Source organism: Pristis pectinata, chromosome 24 (assembly GCF_009764475.1).
Source record: "Pristis pectinata isolate sPriPec2 chromosome 24, sPriPec2.1.pri, whole genome shotgun sequence".
NCBI classification, from domain to species: Eukaryota; Metazoa; Chordata; class Chondrichthyes; order Rhinopristiformes; family Pristidae; genus Pristis; species Pristis pectinata.
Window position 1 is genome coordinate 24,318,200 of NC_067428.1, and position 25,148 is coordinate 24,343,347.

General features: G+C 39.9%; 1 long non-coding RNA gene across 1 annotated transcript; it reads right to left on the minus strand.

The window, feature by feature from the left end:
- Positions 1 to 165: 165 nt before the first annotated feature.
- LOC127582554 (uncharacterized) lies at positions 166 to 25,032 on the minus strand. Its single transcript, XR_007958128.1, has 3 exons — positions 24,417 to 25,032; positions 19,563 to 19,635; positions 166 to 1,079 (listed from the first exon to the last, which is right to left on the minus strand). It is a non-coding gene; the product is annotated as an uncharacterized LOC127582554 (long non-coding RNA).
- Between the last annotated feature and the right edge of the window lie 116 nt (positions 25,033 to 25,148).

A 25,148-nucleotide genomic window follows, 5' to 3' on the forward strand; every position in this document is an offset into this window, starting at 1 on the left:
ACTGTACTCCAGATACCTATGAAGAATTGAAAGACCCTTCATTAGCAGACTGCATTGTTCTGTTAGAATTTATTGTATGATGTAATTATTTACATAAGCAAGAATAATTCTTTACAGTACTTAAAACATGTTTTGAGATGAAACAACAACGTACCTGCAGATTTTTAACATCCTTTGATAATTTTTCATGGAACACCTGATCTTCACCTCATTATTATCGAAACAAAATGAACTAAAGCAAAGCTACCTTTATCTTCTGTCTGGGATGCCTTTGAGTACAAAGCTGTCAATCGAGCTAATTTTAGAGACACAGGAGTTGCCTCTGAGATGTTAGATTTGAAGCAGATTCCCACACCTCAAAGAAAATGTAAGACTGCCACAATAGAGAAGAATAGTGCTATTGGGACAATGCCCGGTAGTCTGACAATAATAGTTAGGTTTGTCATGGTCATAAATATGTAACACTATCTGAGGAAATAATCAAACCTGATTTTGCCTTATGAGTGTTGGTTTTGAGACAAGGATATGGACCAAAAGGGACATTTTCTCTGAATATTCATCTCTATTGCAGATAGCCCAGTGTTAATTATTTTACACATGCCCTTATGATGTAGCCTTCCCATCAGAACTGAATGAGTATTATTAGGGTCTCAGCACTGGGGATGTTGGCACAGTAGTTAAAGTTGTTGCTGCCTCACAGCTCCAGGGACCAAGGTTTGATCCTCACCTTGGGCGCTCTCTGTGTGGAGTTTGTATGTTCTACTTGTACGTTCTCTGCTGGGCACTCCAATTTCCACTCACATCCAAAACAAGTTATGAAATGAAACATGAAACCCAGCACATGGTCTACTGGGAGCATTCACCCTAGCCCCCATACCTCTCTGAGCTATGGACTATCTACAGCAGATACCTCCAAGCACTAGTGAGATACCACCAACATTGTATCTGCAAAATCCTCTGAATTCACTGACAGGATAAATGAACCAATGTCAGCATCGTCTCCCAGACCAATGTCCTCCCTTGTTCCTTTCGGCAAATGATATTGGTTGCATGCCTGACACCAGATCCTGAAGGAGTGCCTAAGAAAAAGAAGTTAGAATAGCCATAATAGACAGCAGCCTTGTCATGGTCACAAACATGAAACAATAATCAAAATTGTTTTTTTTCCTTATGAGGGATGATTTACAAATATGTAAACCAAAGGGATATCCTCTTTGAACATCAATCATTACTTCAGTTAGGTAAGTGTCAATTACATTGCACTTAAGCCCTTACATCAAGATTTAAACTTGACAGGTACAACAACATGCATGATATCCTGGTGGCTCGTTCAAGCTATAAATTTGCATAAACATAAAAATGCAGAAACAGTTACATTTTTAATTTTAACTTGAAAATGAACATATTTGGCCCCATTGTGTGACAGTAATCCATCAGTTTGGCAAATTCATTTGTTTTAAATAATCTCTATTGCAGTAGTTAACAGATGGATGCCGTACGATTGAGTTGAGCATTTTTAATTGTAAACTGACTTTTGACAAATCTGTGGCCCATAGCAGTTGCAAGTCTTTCAATCACAATGCATAATGTTTCAGTGAAAACACTATATCTAGTCATAGAATCAACTGAAGTCCAACTGAAGAAAACTTTTTATCTTTCATATAAAGTCACAAAAATGCAGGCTCTGCATCTGGAGTTGTTCCTTGGGTTTATCAATGAAGTGTAATCAGTGAGTGATTGATTCCATATTTGCAAACAATAGTAGGTATAAAATGACAGCAGTAGTATCCTCTTAAGAGGTGAGGTTTGTTTGTAACATATACCTTAGAGTTTGCCTTCTAGGTTCACTGTTAAGGAACCTGATAACACCTTTCACTTCAAAGATTTAAACTATTTTGAGTTTGATTTAAAGGAATGATATCCAATTTCTGTGGTGTTTTAATCATTGTTGTATTCCCTCAGGTCACGTTGACAGAAAAAGCTTTTGATCAGTTTTTGAGAGGCCATTATTGATATTCCCCCGTTTATAGTGCTAGTCACCATGATCTTTCATGTACAGTTGTGTTGTTCAGCAAATAAATGGTGTTGCAATGGCTTTTTTGGTTTTGGAATTTGTCACTGTCTCAGTTTGGACTGAGGGAGGGTAGTCTGAAGGAAGGAGGAGATCAGGATGAAAGGATGTGAGGCGTGGGCTGATAAGTGGCAGGTAACATTTATGCAACAAAAGTGCCAGGCAATGACCATCCCCAACAAGATAGTCTAACCACCTACCCTTGGCATTATCATTGCTGAGTCCCCTGTCAACCTGCTAGGTAATACTTTGGCAGCAAGAACAAGTCAAAGGCTGGGTATACAGTGGTGAATGACTCACCTTCTGATATCCAGAAGTTTATCCATCATCTACAAGCTAACAATGAGGAGTGTGATGGAATACTCTTCAACTGGCTGAGTGCAGCTCCAACTAAACTAAAGCTCAACGCCATTTGGGACAAAGCAGCTTGCATGATTAGTACCCAGCTACCTTCCTAAATAATCATTCCCTCCACAATTGGTACATCTTAACTGCAATGTGTACCATGTGCAAAATGCACTGCTGTTACTCGCTGAGGCTAATCCAAACCTGTGACTTCTACCAACAAGAAGATCAAAGGTTTCAGATGCAAGAGTACTCCACCACCTGCCTGTTCGATCCAAGTCTCACACCATTCTGACTTGGAAATATACTCTTATTCCCTCACTGTAGCTGGGTCTAAATCCTAGATCTTCTATTCGAGGACTGTGGCAGTTCAAGAAGATGGTTCTCAAGGGTAATTGGGGATGGACAACAAATGTCAACCACATTCCAAAAAATGAATAATTAAATAAAAATGATAAGCAGTTGTGGGGTATTTTAGTCTATGTGCTGTCTTAACCATGCAGATCTGAAGAAGAATTAATTAGCATGTAGAATCCCTCATACCAATGTTATTTAAAGTTACCATTAATTACTTACAGGTTAGTTTTTGTTTTATTCTCTGTGACTGCTTATACAATTGTACAAGTTTTGGGTATTTTCCATAGTGTGGCAGGTGCTGGTGTAATTTTCTGGTGATTTCAAGGCTTGTACATAGACGAATGGTCCAGGACCACATGTCATTCCTCTTGGAATTATGCATGACAGGCAAAACAGATGAGGCTGTTCAGAGCAGGACAAGCTGCTGGAAGGAGGAGGAAGAAAAGGAAAAAGGAACAACAAACAATCTGCTGGAGGTACTCAACAGGTCGAACAGCATCTGTGGGAGGAAAGGAATTGTTGACGTTTTGGGTCAAAACCCTGCATCAGGATCCTGCAAAGGAAAACGTGAAGGCAAGGCAAAGTAACAGAAGGAGCAAATGTGTAGCAAAACAGATTGTGGGGTGTTGTGATAGCCTTGAAGCTGCCATTTGCACACTTGGATTAAGAGCCATAACTGCGGTAGCTTGTACCTCTTGGAGCCAAGGCAAGCTTACATGAGAGCCATCATGCTGGGAGAATGGTCTTGTATTTCAGTGGAAGCTGAGGTATTGCCCATCAGATGTTCCATTGTGTCTCGCTCCACAAGTGTGATGATGGAGGTGCTCATGCACATCTCATTGGAAACAGTGGACAAAGTTATGATCAAAATCTTGTGGTAAGTTGTTGGTGGAGTCCTCCATGCACTTTGACTTTGATGTTTTGACATTACTGTATTTTCTATTAGTTCTAGAAAACGCTTCACAATATAATTAGGTATAACAAGTGTGGGATGCAACAAAGAAATAATGTGCAGTGGGGATAGAATAATTACAAAGCACCTTTATACTTTGCATGAAACAAGTATTATTGTAGGGTATGATAGGCTTTCAAAATAAAACAAATGCCATTATTAAAAATGAGCGATTTATATTGAAAAATTTCATGTGTGCAATCTTATCAAAAGGCAAGGCCTTTCTTTTGTGTGTTGTGACAATACAAAACATACAAAGGAAAATGGGTAAGTCCCCGAGCCAGAGTCCAGGGCTGGTTCTGTTGGGGGTGAGAAAGGCCAGGGGTTGGAGGGCAGGATATGGATCACCTGCCTGATTAGTAGTGCTGAGGCTTACAATTGCTTTCAGAGTGGCTGGGGGATGTGGGTGGAGAAGGTCATTGGTCACAAAATTGGCGGTGGGGGGGGGGGGGGTGGTTACATGTTCAATGGTGAGGTGGGATGAAGGTTGCTGAATTTGGGCTTGTAATTGGCAGTCGAGGAATGAAACATGAAACTGTGGGCAGGTGGTCAGAAGGTTAGGGTGGTGGGGAGGTCAGATGACAACTGTGAGGGAGTTGAAGACCAGAGAGGTATGAAGACGGCAGTGTTCAAAAAGAGAGAGTAAATACTGGTAAATAAGCTAAAGTAGATACATTAATTCTGCAGGAAATAACTGCACATCTCTCCAGTAGTCCAGCAATGCTGTTTCAGATTTTTCATCTGGGACACAACATTTACTGAAAATATTTAAAAGAATTTTTGGCCAAAGCCATTGTAGTCTATAATTTAAATGCAAAGGGTGTATAAATCAGTCTTGGATTTGTTAAAATAGAGATCCACAAAATTGGCATTTGTCATTAGTGTAAATCTTCGCTGTGGATGCAGCAGTCAGTAGAATCACAGCAAACTAGATGTTGTGGGCTGATGTAGGATACAGGAGCAGTGTATAACTATTCAGCTAGTAATCAGAAACCCAGATCATTGTTGTGGAAGCAAAAGTTTGAGTGCCAGTGTGGTACCTGGAAACTTTAATTTCAATTAATTAAGGAAATGTGGAATATAAAGCCAACCTCAGTAACTGTAAATGTGAAACCACCATTGTTCTAAACAAAATCTGGTTCACAAATGTGCTTCACAGAAGGAAATCTGCCATTCATAACCCATCTGGCCTCTATGTGAGTCTAAACCCAATAATGTGGTTGACTCTTGAGTGACTCCTCGGTTCACAGATAATTAATGATGGACAATAAATATCCGACTTTCCAGCAGTGCCTACGTTCTCTGAACAAGTAAATGTACAGAAACTTTTGGTGGGCTCAACTGTCCAACTGGCAATACCAAACTGAATTTCCAAGCAATATTCATGTAAATGTGATCAGAGGATTTGCCCTGTCCCCTGTAATCACTTATTCAGTTAGGTTGGATTCACAAAGCACTTTGATTCTTAACGTTGGATTTTTGAGCTTGACTGGATTTTAAATATTGCATTTTATATGAGAATCTTATTTTTCAGCTGTGGTGTATTTTGACTTCATTTTGTTTTCTTTTGTCATTGCCTTTTTTCCAGAAAACTTTTGCTTTCCAAGGTTCCCTCAATTTTTTCAGTATAAGAAAATGAGAACCAATGGACCAGAGCCTGCTCACTTTCCAATAAATTCATCAGTGGTCCTTTGCATCCAGTGCTTTTTCCTGTCCCACATCTTTCAATTCCCGAGAATCAAGATTTCCCTCTGCAACTGCAATGATTTCAAACTCACGTCACAAAGTTATCTGAGAACTGGGATTCATTTCTATGTTTGATATCATTCATGATTTAGGAGCAGAGGAACAGGAATAGGAATAGGTCCCTCGAATTTGTTCTATCAAAAGAGACACAAAACATCAACTGTCCATTACCCTCCACAGATGCTGCCTGACAAGCTGAGTTCCTCCAGCTTTTTGTTTGTTGCTCCAGATTCCAGCATCTGCAGTCTCTTGTGTCTCCAACTAGATTTTGCAAAGGACATATTAAAACACTTACCTTCTAACTAGCTGTAGTGGCAATTTTTTGTGGGTGCTCTTAGGTTCTGGTACTGATTTTTCTGACTACTACATAATATTTGGGAGTTCATTGTTTGAAATCCAGAGGGGTGTGTGTTTTAGTCAAAGTGACATTTTTTGGCAATATACACCGCAATAGATTTGCAATGAAATGAACATCCTAAAACGAGAGATATACTGCATATTATGCTTCAATACCATGCAAAGATTACTGTAGGTCATTGAAAAATTAATGGTATTGTAGCCTTGTCAATAAAAACGGAGAATTTAGATCTTAAATTGGATCTTCTGGTGATAATCAATCTGAGTTGTAGCTCACTGTCGACATCTAATTAAAATAAAAGATTTGCAGGTTGAACAGATTTGTCCTATTCACATTGGAAAGTAGAAGAATGAAACAACGAAGATTCTGAGGGGCTTGGCAAGGCTGATGCTGAAAGAATATTCATACTTGTCAGAGCATCATATCAGAATAGGATTTGCCTTTTTATGACTGAGATGAGGAAGAATTTGTCCTATAAGAGTCATGTAGCCATACATTATGAAAACAGGCCTTAAAATCCACTGAGCCTATGCAAACCAACCAACACTCACTTACCCTAATCCTATATTGGTCCCATTTTTCATTCTCATTTAATTCCCATCAACTTTTCACCACTCACCTACATGCTAGGGGCAATTTACAGTGGCTAATTTATCTACTAACCCATGTGTCTTTGGGATGTGAGGGGAAACCAGGGTACCTGGAGAAAACCATTGCAACAGAGGGAGAGGGTGCAAACTCCATACAGACAGCACCAGAGCTCAGGATTGAACCCAGTATTCTCTTAGCGGGTTGCAAATCTTTGGGATTCTCTACCCAAATAGCTGTGGAGGCTGAGTTATTAAATTTTCAAGGCAAGAAAGGCAGATGTTTCGAACCTTTGAACAGGCAAGAGTTATGGAGATTGGGCAGGAAATGGAAGTGAGGCCATTGGTCAGATCCGCCACGATCATGTTGATTGGCAGGGGATGTGCAAGGGCTCAAATGACCTTCTCCTGCCCTATTTCTCACGTTCTCATCCAGCAGTAAGTCCAAAGGTTGCATCGTTTTCCAAATCCGCAAAGTAGTTGAAACAGATGTTACAGAGCTGAACTAAAATGAAGGCCAAAGACCTAAGGAATCTTGGACATCTAAAAGGTTACTGATGTGTGTGTGTAGGGAGAAGGTGGAACTTTTCTGGAAGGTTGCAAAAGGCTGGAAAGCTGTGCTGCTTGCTGTCGTGACCACTCCCTTGAAGACGCCCATGAAATGAATGTTAATGAAACCGGAGGGTGAACTTGATGAGCTTTTACAAGTAATAGTATGCCTACAGCTTGGCACACCAGCGGCACATATTATGAAGACATGATTTCCAACATCTAAGTATCTAAATTACCATTATGCATTCCCAGTTTGCTCAGCAACAGCTGTACTGAGGATGAAAATTTCTCCTCATGTTGCATGTTCTAATAGAAAGAAAATATTTAATCTCTCAACTGCTCTTTAAACCCATTTCAAATTAAGGAACATCTCAAAAGTTTAATAATTCTCATTACTTAGACAGAGCTTACTCTTTAAATTAGATGTTCAACTCACTTGACAGATTAAGAGTCATTTATAGAAGCTGGTTATGAGAGATCTAAATTGAAACAAAGGCTTACTGAGAAATGAAGTCAAGAGAATTTTGCCAAAAGATACGTATCAGACTTTTCTTGTGATCAGTTATAAATAACTCATTGTGAAACACCTCCTGTGCTAACATTTATTTATTCAATTAGGTTTTGCAACTATCAAGAAAACATCTCAGTGGCTAACTTAAAGCCATTTGAAAATTTTCAGGCAAAATTGCTGATTATTTTGTAAAGCAAACACTTTGTTGCAGTGGGCAAACACAGCTGCTGGGTGTCTGAAGGTCTGGTACCATAATACATGAAATTAAGTATAAAATTAGGCAGGTCACCAACCCATTGACCATTGTCAATTATTAGAGCCACCACGAAGAAGTGTGACGTGCTATCCCATATTTATGGTCTATGCAAACAAAGATGAACTGTTTACCTTTGATTGGCTCAGCATACCAGCCAATGAAGCATTGTCCCTCTGTTGCACAAAAATTAAATCAATTGAGAATTTACACGCAAAATGCAGTTTGAAGTGGTTGTATAACTGATGCACTTAACTCTTAATATGACATGAAACAAAAATAGTTTTATTCATTGATGCAGCATCCTCAAAATAGGGAGAGGAAATGGGGATCATATGTCAATACGTTGGATGTGTGGACCTACACTTCCTCTCACACATGTAAGATTACTGTTAGTACAATACATCGTCAGTAGGGTACAATTAACCTATCTCACGACCTAATTCCAGCACATGTTACCTGGAGCACTGGGCAAAAAGCCTTCAGGTGCCATTATGAACTTTTCACTCACAATACACGTTACTGGGATATGTCAGTGTCCTGCAATGTATATTCTTTTTCACCTTTGCTAATTCTTCTTTATTAGCTACATTCATTTATTATGCAATATAGCCCATTCCTCTGGGTCCTCTTCAGACCTGGTAGCAGCCTGTGCTTGGAGTTAGCCTATGTTTCTCAATGGAGAAGTGCAAATCTGATATTGGCATAAGCTTGGTATTATTTTACTTTCTATTGATGTTCCTGTGTAAGACTTTCTGAAAAGCACAACAATCAGAAAATCTACATTCAGTCAGAGATATGGATTTTCCATTCCATCACCATTTATTCCTTTATTTGCCAAATGCAGGCAAAGAGACAACTCCTGTGTTTGCCATTTACTTGACCTTGGCATTTACCGAGCTATTGTGAAAGTTCCTCCCTTCATCTTTCTCTGTTACTAAACTTAACAATTCTTCATCTAAATTATAATTCAGCACCCAGCTCTAATGAAATTGATTTAATAATCAGTGACAGGGTTGTGAGCAGTGGAGGACATATGCTGTGTCCCTTTCACTGTCAGACACGGCACTTCTTACTCAAGTAATTAAAAGAAGCTCGATTCACCTCTCAGAGAGTGATAAATATAAATGCCATTCAGACAGAGGGATATGCCCAGTAATTTGTTCCAATCTTTAGCACACACACTCTTCCCTTCCCACTTTGCTTAATACAAATGAGACCAAACAATGAAGGCGTGATTTAATTTGCTGGTCATATAAAAGTCTGTGTTATATATGTTTATTAATCAGTTTACTGGAATGATTATTTTCACCTGTCAGATGTAAAGACAGCCCAGCTGAGCAAACGCCTTGATTTACATTTTCTCCAGTGGACAACTAGAAAGCATAATGGAACATACGAAAATGAAGTAGGAGGAATGCACTTCCTTAACTTTCACCCAGTTGAGAATTGAACTTGAAATTATCTTATTTTGTTCTGGTTTAGAAAATAGCCATGGGCTGAACTGTGATGGCCATTAATAACAATTCCAAAGGGACCCAGGCAGCCTTCAACCATTCCAATAGAACGAAGTCCAGAACGTACATGTGTCTGCTGTGAATCCACACTCCACTGTAGTCAGGTCAGAACTTATGGTCTTATAAAATATTAAAGAATAAACTACTTTAAGGCTTTTCAAGTTAAGTCATTCACTCACTTACCTGGACCTACCTTTCCCCAGAAGGTCAGTAATCCCATTCCAATGAATGGGGTTGCCCTCTGTTCACCAGCCAGCCTTGGCATTAACCTGAGGGGTGGCACAGTGTTGTTCAGCTGGACTCAATGGTAAGTCTAGGAGCAGAGCAGGACGTCAGGTACACTGGCCTCTAACCTCCAGGTCATTTTGGACTTCCACATTTGACCAAGCATGCAGAGGAGTCCAAAATGTTCTCAGCCATGAGAGACTGACAGCTCCCCATCACTCCCCCACCCCTCCCGAAACCGTCATCTGTGACTCAGCTCCTTTTGCCCATTAATTCAATGCACATGGCAGATTAACAACTATCAGGATCCATGTGACCCTGACCTAGCATAAGCTGCTACTTTCATGTTGAAAAGAACAAGGGCAACATAGCTTAAATGGAAATCACAAGCAAAAGAACTTCTCGAATGAGCTTGCAATGACAATATCACAAATGCATTTATAAAAATTTCCACAAATATTGGAATTCGCTATCAAGGTGCACTTTAAAGGTTTTGCTGGTGATATTAACCTAAGGGAATTGCTTTTAAGACTGTGTCAGATCTTGCTGCATTTCCTAGATGCTCAGACATATTGGGCCAGGTTTGGTCAGGCACAGAGAGAGGTAAGACTGGGCCGGATGCAGAAACTTTCTGGCCCTCTAACCCCTCACATTGGTCAAACACAGACAGAGCTTTTAAAACCATTAATGTGAAAATAAATACTTCTTTAAAAATATTTTTAATGAAAATAAAGTTCATGAAAAACAGATAAAACCATGTGGAAATAATTAAAAGTATTAAATTAAAGGAAAATAATTTTAAAACAACTTATTCATTGTTTCCTAATTTGTGGGCATAAAATTACCATTCTTCCCCGAAGTTGTCATGGGATAAAGATAAGGCTTGGACTTCATGCTCATCTTTTCCTCTTCCAGCTCACAGACACGGCAACTTCATCACTCACACAAGTGTTTGGATTGCACTATGATGATCCCGTACTCATACTGAAATCAACTGGACTTTTGCTTATTTATAAACTGACTCACTAATTACTAGTAGGAATTAATTGAAGTATTTAGATAGTTTCAGATTGGCAGGAATTTCTTAGTAATAAAATCTCTGAGCTTGGCACTGGGAAAAAGATCCTAAACTGAAGCCAACAACTGTGGTGACCCAAAGGCACAGCGAGGATGACACAGCAGCATTCAAATAACAGAAGAAATCACCTGGTATCAGAGCTAGCTGTACTTATCAAAACCACCTGAACATAAGGTTATGTGTTTGTGTTCCACCCAAGGTGGTGAGCAATATTGAAGGAGTGGTGCATTCATGGAAGGACCCCCTTTCAGGTAAAAGGTTATCACCTCTTCTACCCATTCAATTGGATGTAAAACTATGCCTCAGTATTACCTAAAGAGCAGAGGATTTTCCATGCAATTATCACCCTATCAAATCAACACCACCAAAAAATTAAAGATCATTTGGTTACTTGTGGAATTTTCCTCTTGTTTATTATGTAACAGCACCTCAAAGATAATTATTTGGGAGTGAAGCACTTAGTAATGGTTTGAGATTGAAAAGTAATGATGTAATAATAAGTAAAAATATTTGAGTTTCTTTTACCTCAAAGTACAAAGGAATGAAAAATCATGAAATAATTACACAAGGAAAGCATTCTGTACAGGTTTCCTTTCTGCAGCAATTAATAGAAGGGAAAATTGGCTGGGGTGGAATTAGTAGACCTGCTGTCTCACAGCTCAGCAACTCAGGTTCAATCCTGACCATTGGTGTTGTCTGTGCACAGTTTCCACTTCCTCCCTATGGGATTCCACTGGGGGCTGCAGTTTCCTCCCAATCCCAAAGCTGCATTGGTTAGTAAATTTACTGGCCACTGCAAATTGCCTCTAGTGTAGATCGGCAGCTGGAGAATCAGGTGAGGGGTGGGATGAAGAATTTGATGGGAATGGGAAAGGGGAAATGGGAGAATGGGATAAAAATGAGATTGCTCCAAGAGTCAGCATAAGACTTGATGGACTGAATGGCCCCCTTCTCTTCTGCCAATTTCCCCCACCATGCTGCATGAGGAATGACATCATCACCTGTTTCCCTGACGTGGAAATTGTATCAGATTGGCAAAAGGTATAACAAGGTTTTAATGTAGCTGTTACACTGCTGCTCTCACAGCCATTCAAAGTACATTAGTGTCCATCACCAGAGAACACCAATGAAATCCGAATGTACATGAAAGCAGCCGTGCAATTACTACATTAGAGCAGGGGCTAAAAGGTGAAACATTTCATGTGTATTTGAACCCAGTGATATCAGGGAGGAACTTGGGCATGAGAGCTGCATATTGCTGATTTCTAAGTTGCCATTACCATTTTTCATAGCTTCCCTTCACCATCTTTTTGCAGCCTTCAGTTTACTGAGATTCTTAAAAGATAACACTGTGGAAGAATAGGTAACTAAATGCTGTGAGACACTTTCATTTCATTCCATGCTGTCAAAGGCTTGACCTATTCTACATCCTTCTCCAAGTGATGTACGGCACAGGGCAGAGGGCTGCCACTTACTGACTATTACATGTCTGTAAACTGCAGTAACCGACTGACCATCCAGTTGTCCACAGTGCGCAGGAGTTCATTCATTCACAATCTGCAAAGAAATCAGTCCACAGGAGGAGCTATTTAACTTATGATGTGACAACCAGTCTCTTCCACAGAGAATAAGGTTTACTTAATATTTTGTACTGTAGTCAACAGCAAACCCAGAAACTCTATCTGAGGAAGCAAAGTTCTAAGGGCGGCCTGTGGTAAAACAACACCATAGATATCTACAGCACAATCACATCCTTGTAAGGGGTTAATAAGACAGAAGTGTGTTCATGTATCTTCAGCTGCAAAGCCAACGTAATGAAAATAAGAGAGAGACTACAGATGGTGGAATGTGGAACAACACACAAAGTGCTGGAGGAAGTCAGCAGGTCCAAATGAAGGGTCTCAACCCAAAATGTCAACTGTCCATTTCCTTCCGTAGATGCTGCCTGACCTGTTGAGTTCCTCCAGCGTTTTGTGTTGTCGATAATGAAAGTAAACTAACTTGGCCATACTTTGTCAAAAAAACCACTGTGATTTAAATAATATAGAATTTATAGCAAGAGGCAGATCATTCACTCCAATTGGTTTCTTCTGGGGAATTACTAATCATCAAGTCCTCTCCCATCTGCCTGCCTTCCTATTTACTAAGGTTGTGATAATTTTCACCTTTATTCTCTACTACATATCACAAAGCTGTGAAAATAAGCAACTCTGACCACTGGAAAATTGGAAATAAATAGAGAAATATTACAGATGAAATCTCCATCAGGAATGGTCAGCACTAGAGGCCCTCAACAGGGGCGAATGAAACAGACTCTTGTATACAGAAATGCTAGTGTATCTTTAAGAATTTAGTGTACCATGTGATATGATTTTTGATGCACTGTTATAAAAGCCACTGCTGTTACTTGAGATTTGACTGTCTTCAGTAAAGGATATTTTGTTGTTAAGTCTATCTCTGTAATTTACTATATTAAGCAGTAGCACGTAAGACCCGATAGATACTAATTGACAATGTTTCTTTTCACATGCTACACAGCAGTATAGTAATCTCATTTATTCCATTCCCCCACTTACTTTCCCTTTAACCTATTCTCTTTTTTTTACATACTACTCAGTGGTATACTTAGCAGTTAGACTTTTGATAAAATTCTAAAGCATAGTGCATAAAAACTATGAGCTACACAACAAAACACCTAAGCCTAACTTTTAGTAATGTTGAGTGCCAAACATTGGTTACAATAGTCCCCTTACTCTTAGAAATAGAGCTGCGGGGTCTTCTAGGTCCATCTGCGAACAGTCCTTGTTTAACATCTTGTTAATAAGTTAATCTCTAACTGTGCCAGCAATTGACATTTTTGCACTCGAGTGACTGGAGAAGGATTTGAAGTCACTGCTTCCTGACTCAGAGGCAAGACGGCAAAATAATGAGCCACAGCTGATAACTTCAAAAACGTTATGTCATTTCAGGAGAAAGTTTTACAAATACATTTTATTTCTGGAATGACTGGTTACTGCCAGGCAAACGATTGACAATCCATTGTACTGTTGAAATTAGTTGTGTATATACACCCTTTAATTGAATTGTCAAAAATTAATGCATGCCACACACAGTGATGTGACATTGCCACTTAATGAGGTAATTATTTGCACTTTGTTTGCAAATATGATGAGTATATTTAAAAAGAACTACTTTGCTCCAATCTGAAACAGTGTGTCCAACCAGAATATTCACTTTACTTTTGTTACTGGCAAATCCGCTGTGCATTGGTAACATCTTCTGTATTTATTTCAGACATCCGCAGTCCTTTACTTTTATATTCTGGTCCCTTAAAATAACTGTGAAGCACTGAACTATTCTAACCATTTAGCAGCAAGGTACAAGGGTCCAGGAATTCTCATATACCCTGAAGTGTGCATAAGAATGCCACCGTAATGAGTGCACTGGGACAGTGCATTTTGGTTCCAGTACCTGCCCAACAAAATTGCAAGACCTCAGACATAAATTACAGGGTGCTGGATGTTCTTGAGCTTGGAAATGTACCACCCTTGGAAAGCCAGGCACAGAGAGTGAACTGGTGGGGTGGACATTGGAGAGATGTACTTGGTTGGGTTGCTGGGATTGTGCCAGCCACAGAGATTGATGGGCTGGACATGCCAGCCATGGAAATGGTTTGGTCTGGGGAAGCTGGCCATGGAGAGCTGGGGGAGGCCATCTATACTGGGACAATGGGAAAATGCCACAGCTTAAGGCATCTTAAGTAACTATTACCCTCTCACTTATCTGCATGTGTTCAGTGTTCCCACTTTGGGATTAGGAATACATTCTCCTGTAAATTCACTGAATTGAGTGCCCAAGGACGACGTGGTTCAAATTCTCCCACAATGCTGCACGAGGAATGATATCATGAATGAGATGAAAATGGAGGGATATCGGCATCCTGTAGGTAGGAGGGAATAACTCTGTCAGCACAACATTGTGGGCCGAATGGCCTGTTCGATGCTGTAGTTTTATGTTCTATCCATGATATGGAAGTCACATTGGAAGGTGAATCTTGAAGTGCCCAACTGAATATCCTGATTGTCATGATTTGATCAACAATGGTTGATCATTGAGATTTATTCCAATTTAAATTTAACTTGTAATTATGTGGCTCTGAAATAACCAACACTATGCAACTGAACTTCTGACAAGGTAGTGATGTGAATTTTTTTTTAATAAACCCTAAACGCTCCCCGTTTATAACAGGCTTCAAGTGATAACACAGTAAGTTGCATTAAAGGGAATATAAAATGGCAGAGAGTGTAAATGTCAGTTTTGTTTATGTTTCAATTTATTACACCACGACCTTCATTTAAAAAATGAAATGTAAGAAAAGCAGAACAAAAGGATACCAGGTTATTACGAAGCTTTAGGAAGTACACAACAGAATTCCTCATGCAATAGTGGAGAAGATTAAACAGTCCACCCTCTTGTCAACTGGCCTTACGTGCTGACATAATTGATAACTTTTCCTCAGTTGCCACACACGCTACCTCTTTATAAACTTAATTATCGGAATCCTTTGCTGAAACATCCACACTTTCCTTCAGCTTCAGATTACAAATGAGAGAGACATAATGAATCCCGGCATGTCTCCCACCTTCTCATCACCACTCTGACAGGGCATCTGCCCAGCAAACAGCTGAGATTAACGTGCTCATATTAGTAACTGACAATGATAAAATTAGCACCACAAAATAATAAGATGAAATGGATCCTCATGTGAAGTGCCTATTTAGCATTTACCTTTATGATAGAAAGCAATATTTTATATTTAAATGTAGATTCTTGCCCTCTGTATTTAATCAGAACAGCACATAAAAGACTAAGGGCCATAAATTTCATTGCACAATACTTAAAGTAATTCCTTAATATTCCTGTCCCTGTTTTCTTAGCAAGAAAATTAAGACACGTATGAGACCTGTTTCTACATTGGTATCACTTGGCACGTTTTCAAAGCCCAAGTCATTGCTCCTAATCAGTCTGGTTCATGTTGAAGAAGCCAGTAAAATTTTCAGTTGTTTTATTTTAAGTGTTGTTCATTCGTTACCTGAAGCTATTTTGTTGATAGTTTACGTCTGTGTGCATCTGGGAGCTATTGGATTCCGAGCACATTAAACACAAGTGGAGGCTACTGATCATCCAGCAAAGTTCTCTTATGAGATTAAGAAAGCAGAAAAAATGTTTATTAATTATGCAATTCTGTACAATGATACTGATGGATAATTCAGTAAGTGCAGAACTACACACGTGGCTTTATAGATTAGCCCCACAAAGTGCAGGTGCTGGATTATAAGGTGTAGTTACTTTCTCAGTATTAAAAGGAATCAATGGCAAAATCTATTAACTGCTGAGACAATACAGAGCAAATAACTAAATGAGGCTGCGTTATTTGGATTGAATTGCTAATCACCTTATTCATGAAAGACAAACTAGAAATCAAAAATACTGCAGATGCTGGAAATCCGGAAAGAAAGCAGAAAATGCTGAAAACACTCAGCAGGTCAGGCAGTACTTGTGGAGAGAGAAACAGAATTAATGTATCAGGCAAACGGCTTTCTCTCTGCTTGACCTGCTCAGTGTTTCCAGCACTTTCTATTTATATTTTAGTTTTAAACTGGTACTCTTTAATAACCATGCTGGTCATTCTACCAGCGCTCATTAATACTCTTGTTAGAGAAGGTAGCAACAAGGCCAAATTTTGTTCATCAGCACAAAAGTAACTTTCTTAATATTGAAAGACAAAAATTGGAGATACGATTTTCCCGGGTTTTTCTGTTCTCTGGAGCTTAAGTGATGCAAGATTACCTCCTCCCAGGTGGCTCAGCTGGCAAAGTGGCTGCCTCACAGCTCTGGAGAATCAGGTTCAATCCTGACCTCCCGTGCTGTCTGTGAGGAGTTTGCATGTTCTCCCTATGACTCTGTGGGTTAATATTTTCCACCCACATCCCAAAGATGGCCAGTTGGTAGTCTCATCTACACTAATCCTACATTAATTCCATTTTATTCTCCCACAATCCCATCAACTCTCCCAGATTCTACTACTCTCTACATACTAGAGGCAATTTATATTGTCCAATTCACCTACCAACCTGTATGTCATTGGATTGTGGGAGGAAACCAAAGCACGTGGAAGAAACTCATGTTGTCACAGGAAGAACATACAAAATCCATACAGAGAGCACCAGAGGTCAGGATTGAACCTGGGCTGCTGAAACTGTGAAGTAGCAGCTCTATAAGCCTCATCAAGGTGCCCTCCCCTGCACCCTCAACAATTGCTCTATGAGCCAACATAGGAAGTATGGAATATAATATGGATAGCGGTGTTTAATTAATATGGAAAGCGGTGTTGAATTAATTGACAAAATTCTATGAGTGATTTCACACCAAAAATACATGCACAATGTGTCTCAACACAGAACCAACATTACTCCCTATCAACGGAAATGTGGTGATTTACTAGCTTATAAAGTATAAAAACATTTACAGTGGAAAGGCCTTTGTTAATATATGGCAATAGCTGAAATTAACTTAAAGTAATATAATATTGATCTGTATGGATCTAACTTGCTGTGGTATGTTTGAGGAACACACAATATTGATTTAGTGTCATCATTTACCCTCTTTTGGTTTATTAATGTACATTTTGAAAACTTTATCATAATCCTGAAGATGAAGTCTAAGGCTGATGGCATGTTACATTTTATGTTAAGTACAATTTTGCATAAATGTCAAATAACAAACATCCCATTGCATGGCTACTGGGAAGTCAAACTATAATCAATATAACATAATTTGAAAAAGGAAAAATAGACTTGCATTTATATTGTGTCTTTCCTGACCTCAGAATGCACCAATGTTTTACAGACACTATTATTGAAGTGTAGAGCCTTTTCCAATTATAGTTGGATTTTACAATATTTTAGGTACAGCAGTTTTGAATATACTGACTCCACTTAAATTATAGAAATGCAATGACTTTCCAGATAGAGCACATGACAAGGGGATGTCAGTAAACCTGCATTACATTCAACTTCCATTAACTGTAAAAGGAAAAGAAAAATCACACAGGTATAAACCAGGATCTGATTCACTATCACCCATATTGTGTTATTGCTAAATACGAAATTGATGCCCAGTATGTCCACTGTTTGCAGAAGGATTTAAGCCAGACAATAAACTAGAAACTCTGATGGAGCAAAGTCGCATGCTTTACTTGGTTGTGCTTTGTTTCCAGAATACTTGTACATTGCAGTGGCATTTTTTTTGTGTGAATTGGAGTCAAGGTCTCACCTGACCCCCATCGTAAAGTGTAGAGAAAGTGGTTGGAGAGGATATTGTCCCAGTGCTTCAAGTTGACACCTCCTGAAGTTTAAATCTGGTATGCTCAGCTGAGTCTTTAAACTCAGCTGAGCATTTTGAGTTAATGACAGCAATAACTACATTATTATTATCTAAATTTTATAATGTTACTGCTGTAAAGGGAGATCTGTACACGAGTGTTAGAAAAACTCAAGATTCAGTAACGTTAAGGACAGGGTTTGCCTGAAACCTCAACTGCAGTCTGAAACTCCAACTCTCAATTTACACTTTACTTAAATTGAAGTTGTAGCATTGATGCACAATGAAACCAGAGTGTAAAACCAGTGTCTAAAGCAATCTGAAGTAGCTTTTCTTGGGAGGAGAATGCATACCAAAAATAATCAATACATGAAGCATGCTATCCACACACTGTTTATTATTAGATTACTGATGAGTAATTATTGGCCAGAAAATACATTTTACAATCATAAATCATTGTGTACCCTCATGCATTGCCCACCAGGATTACTAACAAAATCAATTTAAATCTTGAAAATTCCTGGTGCTTTTATATCACAAAAAAGCATCAAAGTTCTCATATTGTACTTATTATCAAAATAGTTTTGTAACTGGTGTACATTGGATAAATAGAGTGAAGTTTCCCACTCTCAAAAAGTTAAGGAGCAGGGTGAACAGATTTAAATTTTTCAGCAAAAATACCAGGGGTCTTTGATGAAACAGAATCAATCACTGCTCTCAAAAGGGAACTTGAAAGTACTTGAAAGGGAATAATTTGCAGAGGTGTAAAGAATGGGGCTCTACCAGGAGCTAGCAGAGATTCAATGAGCTGAAAGGCCTACTTCATTGTTGCAACAATTCTATAATACTATGAAGTATTTGCTGTCCAATATCTTAGCAAAATAGATTGTTCTGTGATTTTAATTTGGTAAGTCAAGTCACTTTTCGTCATACAATTCTCAGATCTCTAACTTTTACATTAATGTATACTTTCACTCCTGTTGAATTCGTCTTTGTATTGTGCTTTAAATTTAATAAGAGGATCCGCTGAAAAAATGCAATCCTATCTCTGGGCTGGCAAGGATTTCCCCACCCCTTACAGTTTCACTAATGAAGAGGCGGGTCACAAGTATCGACTCTGCAAAACCACTGAATGAGAGTGAATCAGGGACACAGATAGGGAAGTGCAGGAGTTTTCAAAATACACTGGTATTTTTCAGTCAACACCAGCAAAGTAACTATCACCTCCTCGGAAAACCAGAGAAACAGCTTCAATGACAACTGCACCCGATTCCAGAGAGGGCAAAACAAAGGATTTCGTCATGGGGAATCTGGGAAAACCTTCTAAAAGTAAGATTTTTTTTTTGTTTTCAAAACTGCCATTACTTTATAGCAAGCTGGTCTTAAGAATGTGAATCCAAATGAGTACAGTTCCTCCCCCCTCCCCAACCCCACCCCCACCCCCCCACATACAGCAAGATATATTTGGTACTTTACATAGATTACGTGAGAGCTGGTATTCCAGCTGTGTTCCTTTAATAAATACTACTTAAAAGAACAGCATAAGTTATTTATAACTGTTCGATATTGGTGAAATGCAATGAACATAAATATGTTAAAGAAGTTTTCTTTAAATCTCAATACTCACATTTCATGATCCTGATGATTGTTACATCAGCATATTCTCTTCACTAGTTTTCTCATTTATGTACACTTAGAATCTAGATGAAAGTAGTCAAAACAGGAAGATGTAACAATGAAGGCTGTGTTACTTTATAAGTAATCTTTCTTTGCAAAATATATGTTGTACTAATCTGCCAGCGTTGGTAGATTAGCAGTTTGTATTTCATCGAGTTGGACATTAGTTGTTAATGGACTTGTCTTCGGTTGTTTTTTTTTGCACTTTTTTCCTCCACTGTCTGGTAATAATTTGATGTAGAAGTTTTCTGTGTGTTGTCCGTACCTATGTGCCTGTGAAGCTGCTACAAGTTTTTCATTGTACTGTAGCTCACCGTAATTGTGCACATGACAATAAACTCAACTTGACTAAGTCACGCTAATAGGATTGGAAGAAATATTTATTACTTTGCATCACTGTGGCACTCTGCAATATTTCGTATTTATCTTATAAGTATTATAATCTATTTAATTTAACAAATAAAACGAAACACTAGTCAGCAGGACAGGTAGCATCTGTGGAGAGCAAGAGTTAACATTTCAGGTTGATGGGAGACCACTGGCCTGGAACGATAACTGTGTTTCTCTTAAGATTCCGCCTGGATATGTCCAGCATTTTCCGTTTTACTTCTGTGCTACTTTAAACCGTTTGCCTAAACTTAGACATTGCGGCTCATTGGTCGCATAATTAGAGTTAGATGGTTTGAGATTAATTTCCTGGACAGACAAGCATATAATCAGACCTGAAATTAAAGAAAACAGTGGAGGACTATGGCACTAGTGATGAGGCTGATTAAGCTGATGCCACGTTTGTCCTCTCTGATGGATATAAAATTTTTCATGGCACTCTTCAAAAATAGCAGATGCATTTGCCCAAAATCCTTGCCAATGCTTATCCCTCAAATAACACCAGTAACAAAATAGATAAGCTTGCAAACATCTCAGTGCTATTTTAAGGAGCTTGCTGTCCATAACTTAGTTCCCCTTCTCCCTGTATTATAATAGTGACTACAGTTCAAATAATGTTTAATTGTCTGTAAAGAACTTTTTGCACGGACTCATACATTTTACAACACAGAAAGGAGACTAGTTAGCCCATGTGTCCATGCTGGCTAAAAAAAAGTTTAGGCTAATCCCACTTTCTAGCTCTCTGCTAAGGTGAAATAATAGTCTGTTTAAATGCAATTCAAATCATTCATTCTTAAGATTAATAGGAATAATTGCAAGACTTGTGATTTTCAGTTTTAACTGAAAATGCCTGAAAAATACCCACAAAAGAAAATTTGTGCTTTATCCTTTCACATTGATAAAATTATATGTTAACAATATATTTTATCAATGTCAACCATTCATTTTGTTTTAAGTTTGCAGCTTTCAAAATGTGAATGTTAGGATTAGGACAGTCAGAATCTTTTTCCCAGGGTGGAAATGACAAATACTAGAGGACATAGCTTTAAGCTGAGAGGGAGGAAGTTTAAAGGGGATGTACAGGAGTAAGTTTTTTTTAACCCAGAGAGTGGTCGGTGCCTGGAATGCACTGCCAGGAGTCCTGGTGGAAGCAGATATGATAATGGCATTTAAGAGGCATTTAGATAGACACAGAAACAAGCAGGGAAGGGAGGTATATAGATCATGTGCAGGCGTAAGGGATTAGTTTAATTTGGCATTAACCACCAGGTTGGATAGGCAGTAAGAAAAGCGAATGCTGTGTTGGCATTCATTCCGAGAGGTATAACGTATAAAAGTAAGGATGTGTTGATGAGGCTCTATGGGGCACTGGTGAGACCTCATTTGGAATACTGTGTGCAGTTTTGGGCCCCTTATCTTAGGAAGGATGTACTGGTGTTGGAGAGGGTTCAGAGAAGATTTATGAGGATGATTCCCGGAAATGAAAGGGCTTACATACGATGAGCGATTGTCGGCTCTTGGACTGTACTCACTGGAGTACAGAAGAATGAGAGGGGACCTCACAGAAGCATTTTGAATGTTGAAAGGATTGGACAGAGTAGATGTGGCAAAGTTGTTTCCCTCGGTGGGTGAGTCCAAGACAAGAGGGCACAGTCTTAGAATTAGAGGGTACCCATTTAGAACAGAAATGAGAAGAAATTTCTTTAGCCAGAGGGTTGTGAATTTATGGAATTTGTTGCCACATACAGCTGTGCAGGCCCGATCATTGGGGGTGTTTAAGGAGGAGATTGATAGGTATCTCATTAGTCAAGGTATCATGGGATATGGGCAAAAGGCCAGGAATTGAGGCTAGATGGGAGAATAGTTTAGCTCATGGTGAGGTAGCGGAGCAGACTTGATGGGCCGAATGGCCTACTTCTCCTCCTTTGTCTTGTGATCTTGTGGTCAGCACAGACTCTGTGGGCTGAAAGGCCTGTTCCTGTGCTGTACCGTTCTATGTTCCGTGACTACTGATCAATTGCACTTGTTTGTGAATACATAACAGAATAGTTAGTTATGCAATTGGTTAAGCGGATTAAACCTGAACAGTGAAAGTGCAGGCAGCAGTGAATAATTTTCTTCATAAACTTAGTTGCAATTTATCATCGAAACTGAAAGTTGATGTGTTTAACTTATTTCTTAATAACTTAAAATAACTCATTTTGAAATGCAACTAAGAAAACACCCTGAACGGAATCAAAAATAAACATAGAAGTGTAAATCCCGTGAATAATTTAACAATGATAGTAGGCATGGTAGTGTAGCAGTTAGCGTAACGCTATTACAGCACCAGCAACCTGGGTTCAATTCTGGCCGCTGTCTATAAGGAGTTTGTACGTTCTCCACGTGACTGCGTGGGTTTCCTCTGGGTGCTCTGGTTTCCTCCCACATTTCAAAGATGCACAAGGTTAGGAAGTTGTGGGCATGCTACATTGGCACCAGAAGCGTGGCGACACTTGTGTGCTACTCCCCAGAACACTCGACGCAAAAGATGCATTTCACGGTGTGTTTCAATGTACATGTGACTAATAAGCGTATCCTATCTTATCCTATCCTAGATGACAAATCACAATGCTCACAATGACTTGGAAGTTATATTTTTGCAAACTCTGTGGCAGTGCTATATATACCTGGATACCGAAAAGACTGTATAGTGTTAGATTTCACAATATGCACTTTCAATGCGAGAAGCTCTAGATGGACAGCACTTCACTGTGATTAATCTGAAGTACAGTGATTGAAGTGAATATTCCCTCAATCTCTAACACTCAATCACCAGATTCAACACATAACAAAATAGCTTAAAATAATTCAAAAATAAAATGCAAAATAATTCAAAAATAAAAACATAAATAGGCAAAGATTATTAGAATGGAATTTTATGCAATAGTTCCATTTCAAGGTCCCTCTGACTTTCATAAATCATTTGATTGAAATATTGTCTTATAATTCACTGCCACCCATCTATCTTTCTTCTTTGAGACAGAAATATGAAGGATGGGTTGTGGGCAGTAGTGTGATAATAAATATCTCTACAAGTCATGCTGGCTGGATAACTCGGAAGTAAAAATGTCACAGAGTATTCTGGCCAGCCTTATGAGTGGGGAGATTTGTCATATTAGGCTGCTGGTCAGGATTTATTTGATGTGGCAAGTTCTGGTGGAAGTGAAATCATGCTTCTATAGGTAAGACATCAGAATCACAAAACATTGTTCTGATGACAGCTACAAAGGTGTCGACTGACTTTTAAAAACCACAAGTTAATGTGATAAATAGCAATGAACAAGTCTGCTCAACTCAGCCTAGACATCCAAAAGGAAACAAAGACTTTTGATAACCAACCTATGTCAAATGATAGCCCGTGCCACTATTTTATGTCCATTCTATATGTTGACTTTTTTTTAAGAAAGACTTGCTGATGTAAATCCTAATGGTTTGACCTAACAACCTTCATATCATCACTTCATATCATTTTCTGGAATGTTTACTAAACCTCAACATTGTCATCTTCTGGTTTCTTCCTTTGAAAGCTGACAAGTCTGGTTCTCACCTCCCTTCTCACACAAGGGATGAACCTTGGGCTTTTCTGGAATGCCCCGAGGACCTGAACGACTTTATTGTCTGGGAGTCACCATTGTGGGAAGTAGAATCTGACCAGACCACTGCCTCTGACTTTGATACTTTGGCACGTAGTTAATCATTCATCTGGTTGGTTAACTTCTGCTACACCTTGGGTCATACAGCACAGGAGCAGGCCCTTCGGCCCACCATGTCTATACCGCCCTTGCACCTCTCTGCACTAACCCCATTTACCCGCATCAATTTGTGCTTCAGTCTGCTGTGTCCGCGCCCTTGGCACATTGACCTTCCAGTCACCGCGCTCTCCCTGCTTCACCCTGCGGCCAATGACCATTGCCCCCCGCCCTTGTCCCCTGCCCCCGGTTCACCCTACACGGTCCGCTCGGTCACCTTCCCCCTCTCACGTCCGCCGGGGCTCCACCCTTCCGGGTCCGCACCTAGTTTGCCATTTCCACTCGGGATCATCCCGCTGCCCCTGCGCCCTCTCCTGCCCCGCCCGCTGCTCCTGTCCCCTCCTCAGCCCCGCCCGCTCCCCTCTCCCTGCTCCTGTCCCTTCCTCAGCCCCGCCCGCTCCCCTCTCCCTGCTCCTGTCCCCTCCTCCGCCCCGCCCGCTGCCCCTACCCCCTCCCCTGCCGCCCGCTGCTTCTGAGCCCCCGAAGCTCCCTCCGGCTTCGCTCCGTCTTCTCCGACTGTTCACGCTTCCCCCTCCCTGGGGCGCCGGCTCATCGGCCCGCACTTCACCTGCTGCCGTCCCCCTGCGACCGATGGCTGTTGCGCCTTCACTCCCGGTTCACCCTACCCGGTCCGCTAGGCCACCACCCTTTCACGTCCGCCTGAGCTCCTGACTTGCCGTCTTCCATCCAGGTCCGCCTGAGCCACGCCCTGACTTCTTCCTTTCACGTCCGGCTGAGCTGCACCCTACCGCGTCCGCTCCCAGTTTGCCATTTCCACGACGGAACTTCTCCCGACCTGGTGCGCCGGCTCCTCGCCCGGCGCCTCTGCACCGTCCCTGGGCCGCTTCCAGTCAGCCCCTCTCCCTGCTTCGGGCTGCGGCCGGTTACTGTTGCGCCTTCCTCTGCTTAGTTGCCCCCTCGCTCCTGGTCCACCCTACACGCTCCGCTAGCTCACCGCTCTTTCGGATCCCATCCAATAACTTGATAAATACATTGAGCATCAGGCAACCACCAATATGTCTTTAAAACTATTCATACCACTATTTCAAACCTATTTGAATGGTATTCATGACCCAATTTTCTTCGTAATCTCCATCTGATCCATTTATTTTAATATTTTTGTCCAAATAATGTTATAGTTCTTGAGCCTTCTCCCCAGATTTAATTTCCCTTTCCAAGAGGCTATCAAATCAGTTTACAGAAGGGTTTATTTTGGAATTGTTGATCTCAATTAAAAAACCCATCTGACAACAAATGGTAAATGAAATGCCAGTAGATATTCTATAATTATTTTCATTTATTGAGGGACTGTAAAGAAGAAAGACGTTGCATTAATCAAGCTCTTCACGTTCTCTGGA